Raw genomic sequence first — 13331 nt, forward strand, 5'->3', positions numbered from 1 at the left:
TGATGAGTACAATGGAAAAAGTTGTGAATCTACCAGTACTGTTTACCCACGTTCCACGGACGCAGCTTGAGAGCAACAACTCAGTGCTATCTGTCACCAAACTAGCAACGTAGCGGGACGTACGTTGGTCAGTGGGTGCATGTGTGGATTGCATAGGAGCTCTGGGTACCTTGTACCCACCTCGGGGTCCTTAACAACCAATTTTCCCACCATCTACTCGTATTAATTAAATCAGACGATATATGTTTTGCCGGGACTGTATAAGCTTCGTTGTCCTTTTAGTCTGTTTGTTAATTGGGACCGGCGCAGCAACAAGCACCTGCTTCCTGCTAGTATCGATTAATTATTAAGATCGTGCTTCCAGCAGCCAACTACTAGCTCCCCAACCACCATCACAAAAATGGCCAACCAGCTTTCAATTAACATCACATGTATCTCAATCTCAGTGTGTATCTATCTTTACTGACAAAATCGAACAAGCAGCAGCAGCTCATTTTTTAACGTACTAAACCTGCTGAACTGCAAAGTCCAGGCCAATTGAGACGCCAATAGTACACAATCAACTCAAGCAATGACCACATCACACTCCGGTTCAGAAGCTACACCCATCTACAAGTGTTTTCCATGAGGTGAGCAGAGCAGGACGAGACTCTGCCTAATATGAGCAGCTAGCAGGAAGAAACAGGCAGTGACAATCCAAGTGAAAAAACAGGAGAGGAAGGATCAACATCCGTCAAATAACATCCTTGTCGCTTTTAACTACGGTGGAGCGTCCCACGTGGATCATCCGTCTCTCTGCTCCATGATGTCTACTACACAACTTGTTCTTGTAGACTCGCGTTGGGCCTCCAAGCGCAGAGTTTTGTAGGACAGTAGCAAATTCTTTTCAAGTGGATGACCTAAGGTTTATCAATCCGTGGGAGACGTAGGATGAAGATGACCTCTCTCAAACAACCATGGAACCAAATAATAAAAAATCTCTCGTGTCCCCAACACACCAAATACAATGGTAATTTGTATAGATGCACCAGTTCGGCGAAGAGATGGTGATACAAGTGTAGTAGTGATAGTAGATATTGATTTTTGTAATAGAAACAATAAAAAACAGCAAGGTGTCAATTGATAAAACGGAGCACAAACGGTATTGCAATGCTTGAAAATGAGGCCTATGGTCCGTACTTTCGCTAGTGCAATCTCTCAACAATGATAATATAATTGGATCATATAACAATCCCTCAGTGTGCGATGAAGAATCACTCCAAAGTTCCTATCTAGCGGAGAACATAAGAAGAATTGTTTGTAGGGTACGAAACCACCTCAAAGCTATTCTTTCCGATCAATCTATCTTAGAGTTCGTACTAAAATAACACAAAGCTATTCTTTCTGATCGATCTAACCAAGAGTTCGTACTAAAATAACACAATATGATACACATCAACCAACTCTAATGTCACCCAGATACTCCAATGTCACCGCGTGTATCAGTGAGTTGATTATACGATATGCATCAAACAATTTCAGATTCATAATACTCAATCCAACACAAAGAACCTCAAAGAGTGCCCCAAGTTTCTACCAGAGAAACAAAGACGAGAACGTTTATCAACCCCTGTGCATAGATTCCCCAATGTCACCCCGGGAATCCGCTAGTTGAGTGTCAAAACACATATCAAGTGAATCAATATGACACCCCATTGTCACCACGGGTATTCAAATCAAGACATACATCAAGTGTTCTCAAATCCATAAAAGTATTCAATCCGATAAAACAAAATCTCAAAGGAAAAACTCAGTTCACAACAAGATAGAGAGGGGAAAACACCATATGATCCAACTATATAAACAATGCCCGCGATACATCAAGATCATGACATCTCAAGAACACAAGAGAGAGATTATACACATAGCTACTGGTACAAACCCTCAGCCCCGAGGGTGCACTACTCCCTCCTCATCATGGTGGCCGCCGGGATGACGAAAATGGCCTCCGGTGATGATTTCCCCCTCCGACAGAGTGCCGGAACGGGGTCTAGATTGGTTTTTCGTGCCTATAGAGGCTTGCGGCGGTGGAACTTTTGATCTAGGGTTGTCTTCAGGGGTTTTAGAATATTTGTAATTTATAGGGCGAAGAGGCGGTGCGGGAGGCCACCGAGGTGGGCGCAATCCACCTAGGCGCGCCTAGGCCCCCAGGCGTGCCTTGGTGGGTTGTTCTCCCCTCGGCGCTCCCCTCTGGCACTTCTTTGGCCCACTGGATGTCTTTTGATCCAAAAAAATCTCCAAAAGTTCTCGCTGCATTTGGAGTCTGTTTGGTATTAATTTTCTGCGATGTAAAAAAGAAGCAAAAAAACAGCAACTGGCACTGGGTACTATGTCAATAGGTTAGTCCCAAAAAATGATATAAAGTTGCTATAAAATGTTTGTAAAACATCCAAGAATGATAATATAACAGCATGAATACTTCATACATTATAGATACGTTGGAGATGTATCACTCCATTGCTTCCCCCATTATTAAAATTTGAAGCATATAAGAGGTTAAATGCAACAAACTTGTTAGCCCAATAGTTATTCCGTCCCCAACTGAATACATAGTTACATAGACAAACATGAGTTTGTTGTGTCAGCACAAATATATTTGTTTGCACGCTGAAACGCCGAAGAAATTACAAGCGTAGGACATGTAACTTATAACTATTAACCAAAAGGTAGTTGTTGCTTGCTGACCTAACCCGTTATCAGTATGCAGGGTTCATGCTCTAGATGCGCCTGGACTGCCAAGGCACCATGAACTATCTTCTAGCCCAGAAAGGAATCCGGACTCCCAAATTTACTTTGGTATCTAGGTGGAGCTAGAGCAACTTTTGAAAATGGAGTGGAAATATAGTTCTGAACACCAGTTTTTTCTTACCATAGTGCATTAAAATGAGGAAGGATTTGACTCCTTTTGGGCAAAACCTTGCAGGGAAATATGAGGTGGTTGAACCAATCGACAATGTCCCACCATCTTATCAAGTATAATTTTCTACAAATTCTCAAGACAAAAGGCTATTTCAAATCATACTAGAGGACATGATCAGTCCAATATTTCTTGATTTGCATCATAGGATGGTCGCGGTCTGCATCCACTTTTCCCTTGATGCACATCAAGATTCTCTACTCGACAAAAGGAAACAATTGATGTGCAAACCTAGTAAGAAAATTCTACTAAGAGGGCCACTAGTCATTTATGGGTTTTACGTGGAAAATGGATCAAATCAAGAGGAAATTCGTTGCACGAACTCTCTTTTATCTTTGACCATAGAAGAATCCATAAGAAAGTAATGCCAAGGATTTATGGAGAAACCGTTGAAAACATCTCATATACTCTAGAATTTTGTATTTACTTACAACTAATATAAACAATGATTTGCTCTAGAAACCACTATTAAGGTAATTGTTAGACCATATGATTGGGCATATTTTCCAGCATATTTAAGTATAAAAGAACGCAAACAATAATTCATCTAAGCAGCATGAGTTATCTATGGAGGATTGTTTTTTTATTTGTCTTGGATCCACCAATAAGGATTCGATTGAAAGTGTAGTTTCAAACGCAAATAAATATGTTAAAAATAATAATAATAGTTTTTTTTAAAAATATATCTGATAAATTTAAGTATATATGCGATGCTAAACGTCAAACTTGTATGTCAAAAAAAAAAATCTTACCTTGATATTTAGCCGCGTGATTATTTGAGTGATTTAAATACAACAAAATAATAATGGCAAATTAGTATTTGACAGAATGAGTTATAAATAAGTAAAAAATACGATCAGGTTTGCATAAATTAATAAATAAATGTATTTGTTAATAACATAGATTTACATAATGAATTATAAATAAGTATAAAATGTAATTAACTTTTTTGAGTATAATAACTGAATATAATATTTTTGATTGTATATTGACTGAATAAGTTATAAAAAAATATAAAATGTCTTGGTTTCTGATAAGTGTAAATAAAAATTAGTTTCATATAATAATGAATTAAAAAAGATATGATTAATTTTTTTAAGTGTAATTGAAACATTACTACTTATTATATTGACAAAGATATTCACGAGAAAAGAAAAAAGTTTTGCTAAGTTTGTATTACGTGACCTAAACCATATATGAACCACTGTTTTCTACCCTTAACCTCCTTTTCACTCTTTACCACTTTATTAATCCTCTGCCTTCGATGAAAATATAGAGTTGTTTATTGCACTACTTATGTGGGTACTATTATTATGCCTTAAGGTAAAACAGACAATGTAATGATTTGAAAGTAGAATGGATGTTAAAAGTATAAGGACGAGGAAGTATAGTTACACGTCCAACAAATACTTAGGCTAGAGTGTGGTGTTGTCCAATTTGAGCTCCAACATAAAAAATTGTGATTGCAACATGTAATCATGATTTGTCCGAAATTGTATTGTGTGACGGACTCTCGTGTGATATGAATGGTATGTGTCCTGTATTTTGTGTATGTTTATCTTATGCTAGGTTTAGATGTTAATAGAGAAATTGGAGAAAGACATAATTATTGTTTCTCAAGTCCCATAGTTGGGTTATGCTTCATGTTCTCCTTTAGTCAATCAACTTTCTCAACTTGACAAAAGGAGACATGTGAGATCACGTTAAAATATGAACACTTGAGTGTTCCATCCGTGATGTAGTATTTTATTTCCTGCCACATAATTTTGGTTGCCTATAACATGTAGGTGTGTCTTATGGCGTATGTGCTCTTCAACATCTTTTTCATTTACGGCTCTCCCTCATCACTTTTCAAGCACAATAGTCCACGGGCACACAACCACATGTTGCTTGGTTGCATTTTTTATAGAGCTGGGAACACGAAAAAAGGAGAAAGCTTGGTTGTAGCTTTGCAAAAAATTGGTATTGTAACTAGAAAAATATATACCTACAAAAAGAATTTCAAAGTAATTCAATCTTTTTTGCGAAAATTATGGTAGACTGTTGCAAAAACATCACCCAATTAAAGCAATATTTTATGAATGGAGACATCAAGAAATAGACTAAAAAGCATGTTTTTTGGAAAACGGTTTTTGTTAGCAATAGCGCCTAAAATATTTGCAGCGTCACACAAACTTTGCAACATAGCAGTCTGGCTGTGTGGCTGCAAAAAAAAGGTGGCACCTGGTCACGTCTGTTTTTCTTCTTCTGTTTTCTGGGTTTCCCCTTTTTAGCTTTTTTTATTCCTTTCCTGTTCTTCCTATTTTGATTTCTGTACAGGTTTTCTATTTTTTCACCCTTTTTTGTTCTTATTTTTTTTAAACACATCTCTATTTTTTCAGTACACAATGTACATTTTTCTTATACACGTGTAACATTTTTTGATAAATGTTGAGTATTTTTTAGATACATGATATTTTTATTCTTGTTTTCGAATTTTTTTTTGAATACATGCAAACCATTTTTTACTATTTTTTATGAATTGTTTAGTACATGTTAACAATTTTCAAATAGAAGTTGACATTTTTTTAATGGCACGAAACAGTTTTTGCGTTGCCTAAAAAATAGTAATGTCACGAACATTTTTGGGGAGTGCGAACTATATGTGCGAGTTGAATTTAGGTTTGAACTACTTTATTTTGAAACTTAATTGGATTGTAATATTTATATTTGAACTACTCTTGCATTTTAGTATTTTGCACTCCTTGAAGATTTGAAATGCCATTATTTTGAGTGTTGCGTACTTAAAATTAAAAAAACAGGGGCAAACGTTTATGGAACAGGTTTTGATGACCGGCTACCGTATCACTGTCCACAGACGAGTCCCAACCAGCATGCGAGCAGATAGTTTGTCTGTTTTAAGGGTTGGCAGTGGAGATGCCCTTAGTTTTCGCAAAGAAAAAGGATATCTGGAGCTAGATTGAGTGAGGAATGGAATTTCCATTCATTGTATAAACTTATTTTATTTCATTCCTTCATAATGGGGATAAGTTGTGCAGGTATATCATGCTCGCAGAAAGCATGGACCCTAATAAACTCATCTTCAATCCATAAACTATATATCGGGCCACTGTGCGAAGAAACAAAACCAACAAAACCCTTATATCTGCGTCTGCTGACGCTCATTTAGTCTAGACATGCCATTGCACATGCTCCCCACTGCGGCTCCTCATGCCCCGGCCGTCTTCTGGTGCATATATAGGCGCCGAACCCTAGTTGGCGTGCAATTGCTTTCCTCTGCTGAACAAAATACAAGGGAGTGATCATGCCGCACGTCATGAGGATGAAATGTACATGATCAGTAAGAGTCGATGGAGGAGGCATGACAAGAAAAAAAATTCATAGCGAAACCATAGGGCGAGCATGCGATTGAAACCATAGAGTCGATCGAGCAAGCGAAACCAACGCTCATGGCACCGCCGGACCCTCTCTTCAGTTCTTTCCTAGCCAAGGCCACACCGAGTGGCCGATGACCTCGCCATGCGGCGGCGGCCGGGACTTCGCCGGCGGCCAGTTCCGGCTCGTCGGCTTCGACCGTCGCCCTCGACAACGAGGATCAGGTGACTCCATTCTCCCTGCCACCAGGACTCTAAAGTCAAATGAAAAGCAGAGGGGGTTGGGCTGGGCTGCGACGGGGGGTTAGGATTGGCGAGCGCAGCAATCGATTTAGCGTTCCGCGCCGAGGCATCGAAGTTGCGTAGTCGGCTGGCGGTGCCAATGGGTTGCTCTCTGTCTACAAAATGGTCGACAACAGAAATGGTGAATTTGCATAGTAGGGATGTTAATATACCGACATAAGACCGCGTGCTTACATAATACATAGAAGTTAATTTTTTCCAACTGAAATTTGAAACTGCAGAGTTAGTAGGAGTATCATATATTCATAGGCTTGAAGATGGAGCAGCAAAGTTAATTTCTTCAGCGGAAATTTGAAACCGCAAAGTTAATAGTACTATATATTTATAGCCTCGGAGATGGAGCAGGCATATACGAGTGAAATTCAGTTTGCCAGTAGCTTTGCGTACGCACTCCCCTTACAAAGCAGAGTACAAATACAGGGGCAGAAGCAAACGGAGAATATACTCAGCAGGAGTTTGGTCACGCTGTGCTTCTCTCAACATGATCAGATTCCTGGGGTTGGAAGCTGTTGAAGTTCATCAAATTAGGAATGATTTGACATCACGTTGATCTACTTCATGGTGGAAAACTGATACAAGACCCGTTGCGAACTCGGTCTGAGCTTGCTCTGTCACGTGTGTGAGGCTGTGAGCTGACCACAAAAGTTGCAGGGAATTGGCAACAGCGACCCCAATAAGCTTCAAAGATTGCAGTGTTAGTGTTGAGCACCTCGCAGGCATCATTTGTACCTGAAAGATTACACATATATCATTATCATTACGGCACTTTACAGAAGTATATGGAACTTACTGACATTGTAATGCTTACAGAAAGAGAACCAACATACCAGCTGGAAGGTTCATCTGTAGAAAAGCACTGAACACACATCAGGCCGATTCAAGGATCCATCTTGCATCTGTGACAGTGCTTTGATAAAAAAAAATGCATGTTTTTCCTGCACGGCAAGTCGCGTCACCAGACCATGCATACCGTCTTCCAGCTTGACCAAGGTTGAGAAAGAGGCGCATATACAACAGAGACTACGTAGTAATGGAGAGATTCCACGAGAGCAGAGTGGTATGTCAAAAGTGTCTGTCAGACCCAAAAACTATGGACTATCACTTCCAGAAATAAGACTGAAATGTGGTAACTAGGATAACCGATCTTTACCCTCAAAAGCGTCGATCTGTGTGGGAGACTTCAGAAATCTGCACCGGGAGCGGCAGCAATGAAGCTGAAGAAAAATACCAGCAGCAACAATCGATCATCAAGCAACGTCGTCATCATCTCCCGAATTGCAGCAGCAGAAATCATTGTCGTCGTCGAAGTCCCTCTTGGCTGCTAGATCAAGAACGGGAGAGCATGAGCAAGCTCAGTTGTGCTAAGTGTATAACTAGCGACTGCTACTGAACGAAAGGGATTTAGCTGACCTGTCGCTCTCACTCCACGTTTGCACCACCACCACAGGCGAGGAGGAGCTCTCTCTTTCTCCCATTGTAAGTATGGAAGAACTAACATGATAACAAAGAACAGTAAGTATCAGTACCCCTAATCACTTCATGGCTAATGTAATTGTAATAACTAGATGAAATCAATATACATAGCTGTTTATGAACTGACCAGTTATCAGTATGACCACTTCACAGTTCAAAACTTCTGATGCGCATCCGAATGGGATCCCGCCGTTTCCAACTACACTTCTGATAAATCACTCAGTCTTGCTCCCAACACTAGGATGTTTGTCTGCTTCAGCTACAGAGCTACTCTACTGAAATATCATCTCTCGGGCTCATAGATATCAAGATACCTGAAATTTTAAAAATGATCCCATTCTGAAGGAAGATTAATTCCCCCTAGCATGTACACTTAAGGAAGCATCATGAGTTACCTTTCTTCGGTTGGATCTAGTAGTAAGCACTAGCAAGTTTCGAACCAATCAAACAGTGTACCATAAGTCAGGCTGCATCGTGAGTTGCTCTAGCTTCGCCCATGGTCTGGAAGTCTATTGTTCTGCAAAGTTCGGTAACAAAAAAAGGCTTTTCAGATTCCATACACAAAACACGAGCGTTTTAAGAGTCCAAATGCCTATCTTTTAGACTAGATTTAACACACGTATGTGTCAGTGCATATAGGCACAACTGGTAATGACAGGATGGCATACAAACAAAAGACAAATAGAAGCATAAACAAACACTTGTTTTGCTAAAAATAGGAAACAGTCCAACGTAATGTAGTGTAACAAACGTATAGTGAGAAAGTGGCGAAAGCAGAGGGAGAGCTGAGCTAGACCAGCATGGTGGGGAAAGCCGGCAAGGAGACTCTCTGATGTCGGCTCCAGGAAGAGGTGAAGAATCAAAGGAGATCATCAGGGCTGTTAGAGAAAAAGAAAAAGATTAAAGTAAGTAGGCTATGGCATACAGATACAGTAATAGCACAGAATGCATCTCAGTTGATAGCTGCTACTACTGAACAAAAGAGATATTAGCTAGCTAGCTGACCTGTCTCTCGTCATTGGCATGATGATGACCACCTGCGAGGAGGAGCTGTCTCCTTCTACTGCAGGGTCGGGTACTGCCGCGAGGCCTTTTGTTCACAAACTGTAATTTGCAAAGTGAAACCGATGAAAATCACATAGTTAATGACATATATAGCTGGTGCATTATTTCATCAACATATATTTGCAGAACGTGGATAACAACATATACAACCTTAGATTTGCAGAACATGGATAACAATATATACAGCCCTCATTCTTTGTCCACGAACAAGCAAAAATATAGTGGCAGCAACAAATGGATACAAGTAAATTATCTCTAAAAACAGAGTACTAGTAACCGCTGTGAATCTGTATTCATAAAAAATTGCACGTCTCCAAATCAGGTTTCATCGATTCTATGGTATTCCCCAAGAGCCGATTTTCATCAGGGCCAGTAGTTGCCGCTTTTAAACTCCTGATATCTTGATATGGCGCTGTAGCACGCTTCATCACCTCCATTATATTGACTATTGAGCCTCCAAAGAGCAATTCACTCTGACATTAGTTCGCAGCATATGAACATCAGGGTGTATCTCAGCTTCACTTTGTGGCATATAGACGGCGCCACCAGCAGACTTGGAAATCTGGCGTGATTGCGGCATAACAACATCTGCATCTTATTTTAGTAGCAGCATCTGGTGTGGTGTAGTCCATTGCGTCTTCCACGTCTTCTTCCCAGCTGAAATGCATATGCAGAGTATGCATGAGTTTAAAATTCAGCAGCAAATGTATTATGTGTTTGCAAGCTGAAAGAACATCAGATGACATCAGATGTTCTAAGTACACACAGAACATGTTTGACTCACCAAGTTATCAGCATGATCACCCACGCTTCAGAGATGCTTGGACTGTCGAGCCATCACGAACTAGCTCTCTCTTGGATCAGAAAAGGATCCGATGAATCCAACTTCACTGCGCATTATGTTTGTCCTTGGCAGCACCAAGTTACTCGGCATTATCGCTATCTGTTTCATATCAGGTATCAACATTTCTGACATTTTAAAATGCTATCATGCTGACAGTGAACACTGAACCAGGTGCTCTTTTCTTTAACAAACTAACATTATGTTCTTTTATCTGCTACGAAATTGATTGTATGAAATAAAAGCAAGGTGAAAGGAAAATTGAAGCAGAAACCCTGATATAAAACAAAAAACTAGCTGACACGGTAACATAGTCGTGTTTTTGCTGAAAAAATGTAATTTGCAAGGTGAAATCAATGAGAATCGCAAAGTTGATGGAATATGTAGCAGGTGTGTTATTTCATCAACCCAAATTTGCAAAACATGGATAACAACACATATATGATGAGCCCTCATTCTTCGTTTATCAACAAGCACAAATAGGGGCAGAAAATGAATAACAACATATGCAATCCTCATTTTTATTTCCTTACAAACAAGAACAGGTATAGTGGCAGCATCAAATGGAGAGTAACTAATCATCTCCAAGAAAAACAGAGGAAGTGCTAATAAACAAAGTTAGTCTTTATTCACAGATCACAATTGATTGCATGCCTCCAAATCAGGTTGATCCATTCTATGGTCTTCGCCAAAAGCCGGCTGTCATCCGGGCCAGGAAATGCCATATGTAACACGTTTTGAGATCTTGAAATGGTGTCGTAGCATGCTTCATTACCTCCGGCGCATTGAGTTCCCCAAGAGCATTGCGGTCCTCTGACATCCGCGGAGTAGGAACATCAGGTTGTATCTCATCTTCACTTGCAGCTTATAGAGGCTGCAATCAGCTGACTTAGAGCCTGTTTGCCAGCCCTCCACTCCTCACTTCTCAACTCTCAACTCCAGGTAGATGCGGAGCAGGCGGAGCATCACTTTGGCAACTCCAAGAAAATAGCCGACGGGCCACTCCGCTGCGAGGAAAGCGCAAAGCTAACTCATTTGATGCCACTCCGGCCACTCCAGGAGCTGAGCTGCGGAGAGGAGGGCTGCCGAACAGGGCCTTAGAATTGCAGCATCACAACATCTGCATCATAATTACTGCAGCATCTGGTGTGGTGCAGTCCATTGCATTTTCCACGGCTTTTCCCCTGCTGAAATGCATATACAGAGCATGCATTCGTTTATTCAATCAGCAGATGTGTTATGTGTTCGCAAGTTAAAAAAAAACTTGGGAAATTGCAAGTATATGAACACCATGCGACATGATATAACTTAAAAAAAATTGGTGCTTGTTGAACCGACAAGCTATCAGGATGATCACTTCAAGGTTCATGTTTCAGAGGCACTTGGACTGTCGGGACATCGAGAACTCTATCCTGGATCAGGAAAAAGATCTTATAGCTTCCAACTTCCCTCGACATTATTCAAATATCCTAGGCGGCGCAGAATGTATGGATGCTTGTTTACTTCAGATTGAAGAGCTCTGTGCACAAATCTCATCTAGCAAGCAGAGTTGCTCCAGTTCCACCTAGATATCAATATTTCTGCATTTCAAAATATTTTTGGCATTTTAAAGTAGTGCCATTCTGAACACACGTCTTCAGTTTTAACAAACAAATGAATGTGTGATTTTTTTTCTCTGCTACAGAAGGGTTTGAAGGAAATTAAAAGCAACCTCAAGGAAAATCAGAGCAGAAGACCACGTATATTAAAGGGATAAGTATATTTTTCATCCCTCAACTTTATCAAAAGTTTAGCAAGGATCCCTCAACTCCAAACCCGGAAAAACCTAGTCCCTCAATTGTCGAAACCGGATATTTTTCGTCCCTCAAACCGCTTCAGGTGGTTTTGTGCTGACGTGGCATGGTTTTGGCCGCTGACCTCGCCACAACGTCGTCCACCTCACCTTTGTCTTCTTCCTCTCTCTGTGCCCACGGAAGCACCTGGCCACACATCTGCTCCGTTGCAGCCGGCAGCCCGTGGCCTCACCTCCGTGCTGCTCTGCCTCTTCCTTCGCTCCTGACGATCTTGGGTAGCTTTGATTGACAGCCATACGCATTCAAAGCAGCAAGTAACTTGGTCTATCCAGTTGTGTGAAGCTAGCCAAGCTAATTGATTTGCCACCGGTCGAAAACGCGCAACTCTCGCGCACGTACGTTGAAGCCAACCGGCTGGAAACACAACACACGCATGCACACGTAGGCTGGCTATGATTCCTGTTGCTCTATTGGTTCTTCACGGTTGTTCTTTACAGCAGCTCCCTAGCTCGCTCCCTTGCTTGGTCCGACCCTGATGCTAGGCTCTCGCTCTTGCCTTGTCGTGCCGCCGGCAGCGGCGACGGGTCCGGCGAGCCGTCCAGTCGTGCTTAGCCTACTGCTGCCGCACACGCTCCTGTGTGGAGCGCCTTGAGGCCACGAGCCCATGGAAACTACGCGCCATCAGATTTTTATCTGGCCGGCTGCACGAGCTCAGAGGGTGGAAGAGAGCGTGACCGAGAGAAGGGAGAGGAAGAAGACAAAGGTGAGGTAGACGATGACGTGGTGAAGTCAGCGGTCAAAACCATGCCATGTCAGCACAAAACCACCTGAAGCAGTTTGAGGGACGAAAAATATCTGATTTCAACAATTGAGGGACTAGGTTTTCCCGGTTTTGAAGTTGAGGGACCATTTCTAGACTTCCGATAAAGTTGAGCGACAAAAAATATACTTTTTCCTATATTAAAAGAAGAAACAGCCACCTGTGAAAGAATAAGTGAAACTACAAGATGGTCCTTACATCTGCAGCAGATGAGCAGCACTGGAGCTAAGGAGTAACGGCATTAAATTGGACCAGAGACTGGGAGAACCAAGAAGCCAAATGTAGATCATCAAATGTGCGTCCAAAAGATCACTCTGTTCGATTGTACTCCCTCCGTTCCTAAATATAAGCCCTTTTAGAGATTCCAATGGCTTATATTTAGGAACGGAGGGAGTATTTAGTAACATAAGAATAGTCTCTTAAAATACAATATGAAAAACAGTTGTATGTGCACAAAATTCTGATTGGAAAAATTCAGATGGAATCAACCAAATCGAAGTAGGTTTGAGCGGTACCAACATGGTGTCCGAAAGTGGTGTCGAAAAAGCGAAGGAGCAGCAGGCAAGGTTACTGAAGGCCATATCAGTCATCAGCACTGTCAAAGTGGAAACAAGCAACACATGCTGTTAGAGAGAAACAAACATCAGGAGAGAAACCCAAATTGAATTGAGTCATACAAAGGAAGGGAAATTTGATCGAAGAGGTA

This window comes from Triticum aestivum, chromosome 7A (genome assembly GCF_018294505.1).
Source record: "Triticum aestivum cultivar Chinese Spring chromosome 7A, IWGSC CS RefSeq v2.1, whole genome shotgun sequence".
Lineage (NCBI taxonomy): Eukaryota > Viridiplantae > Streptophyta > Magnoliopsida > Poales > Poaceae > Triticum > Triticum aestivum.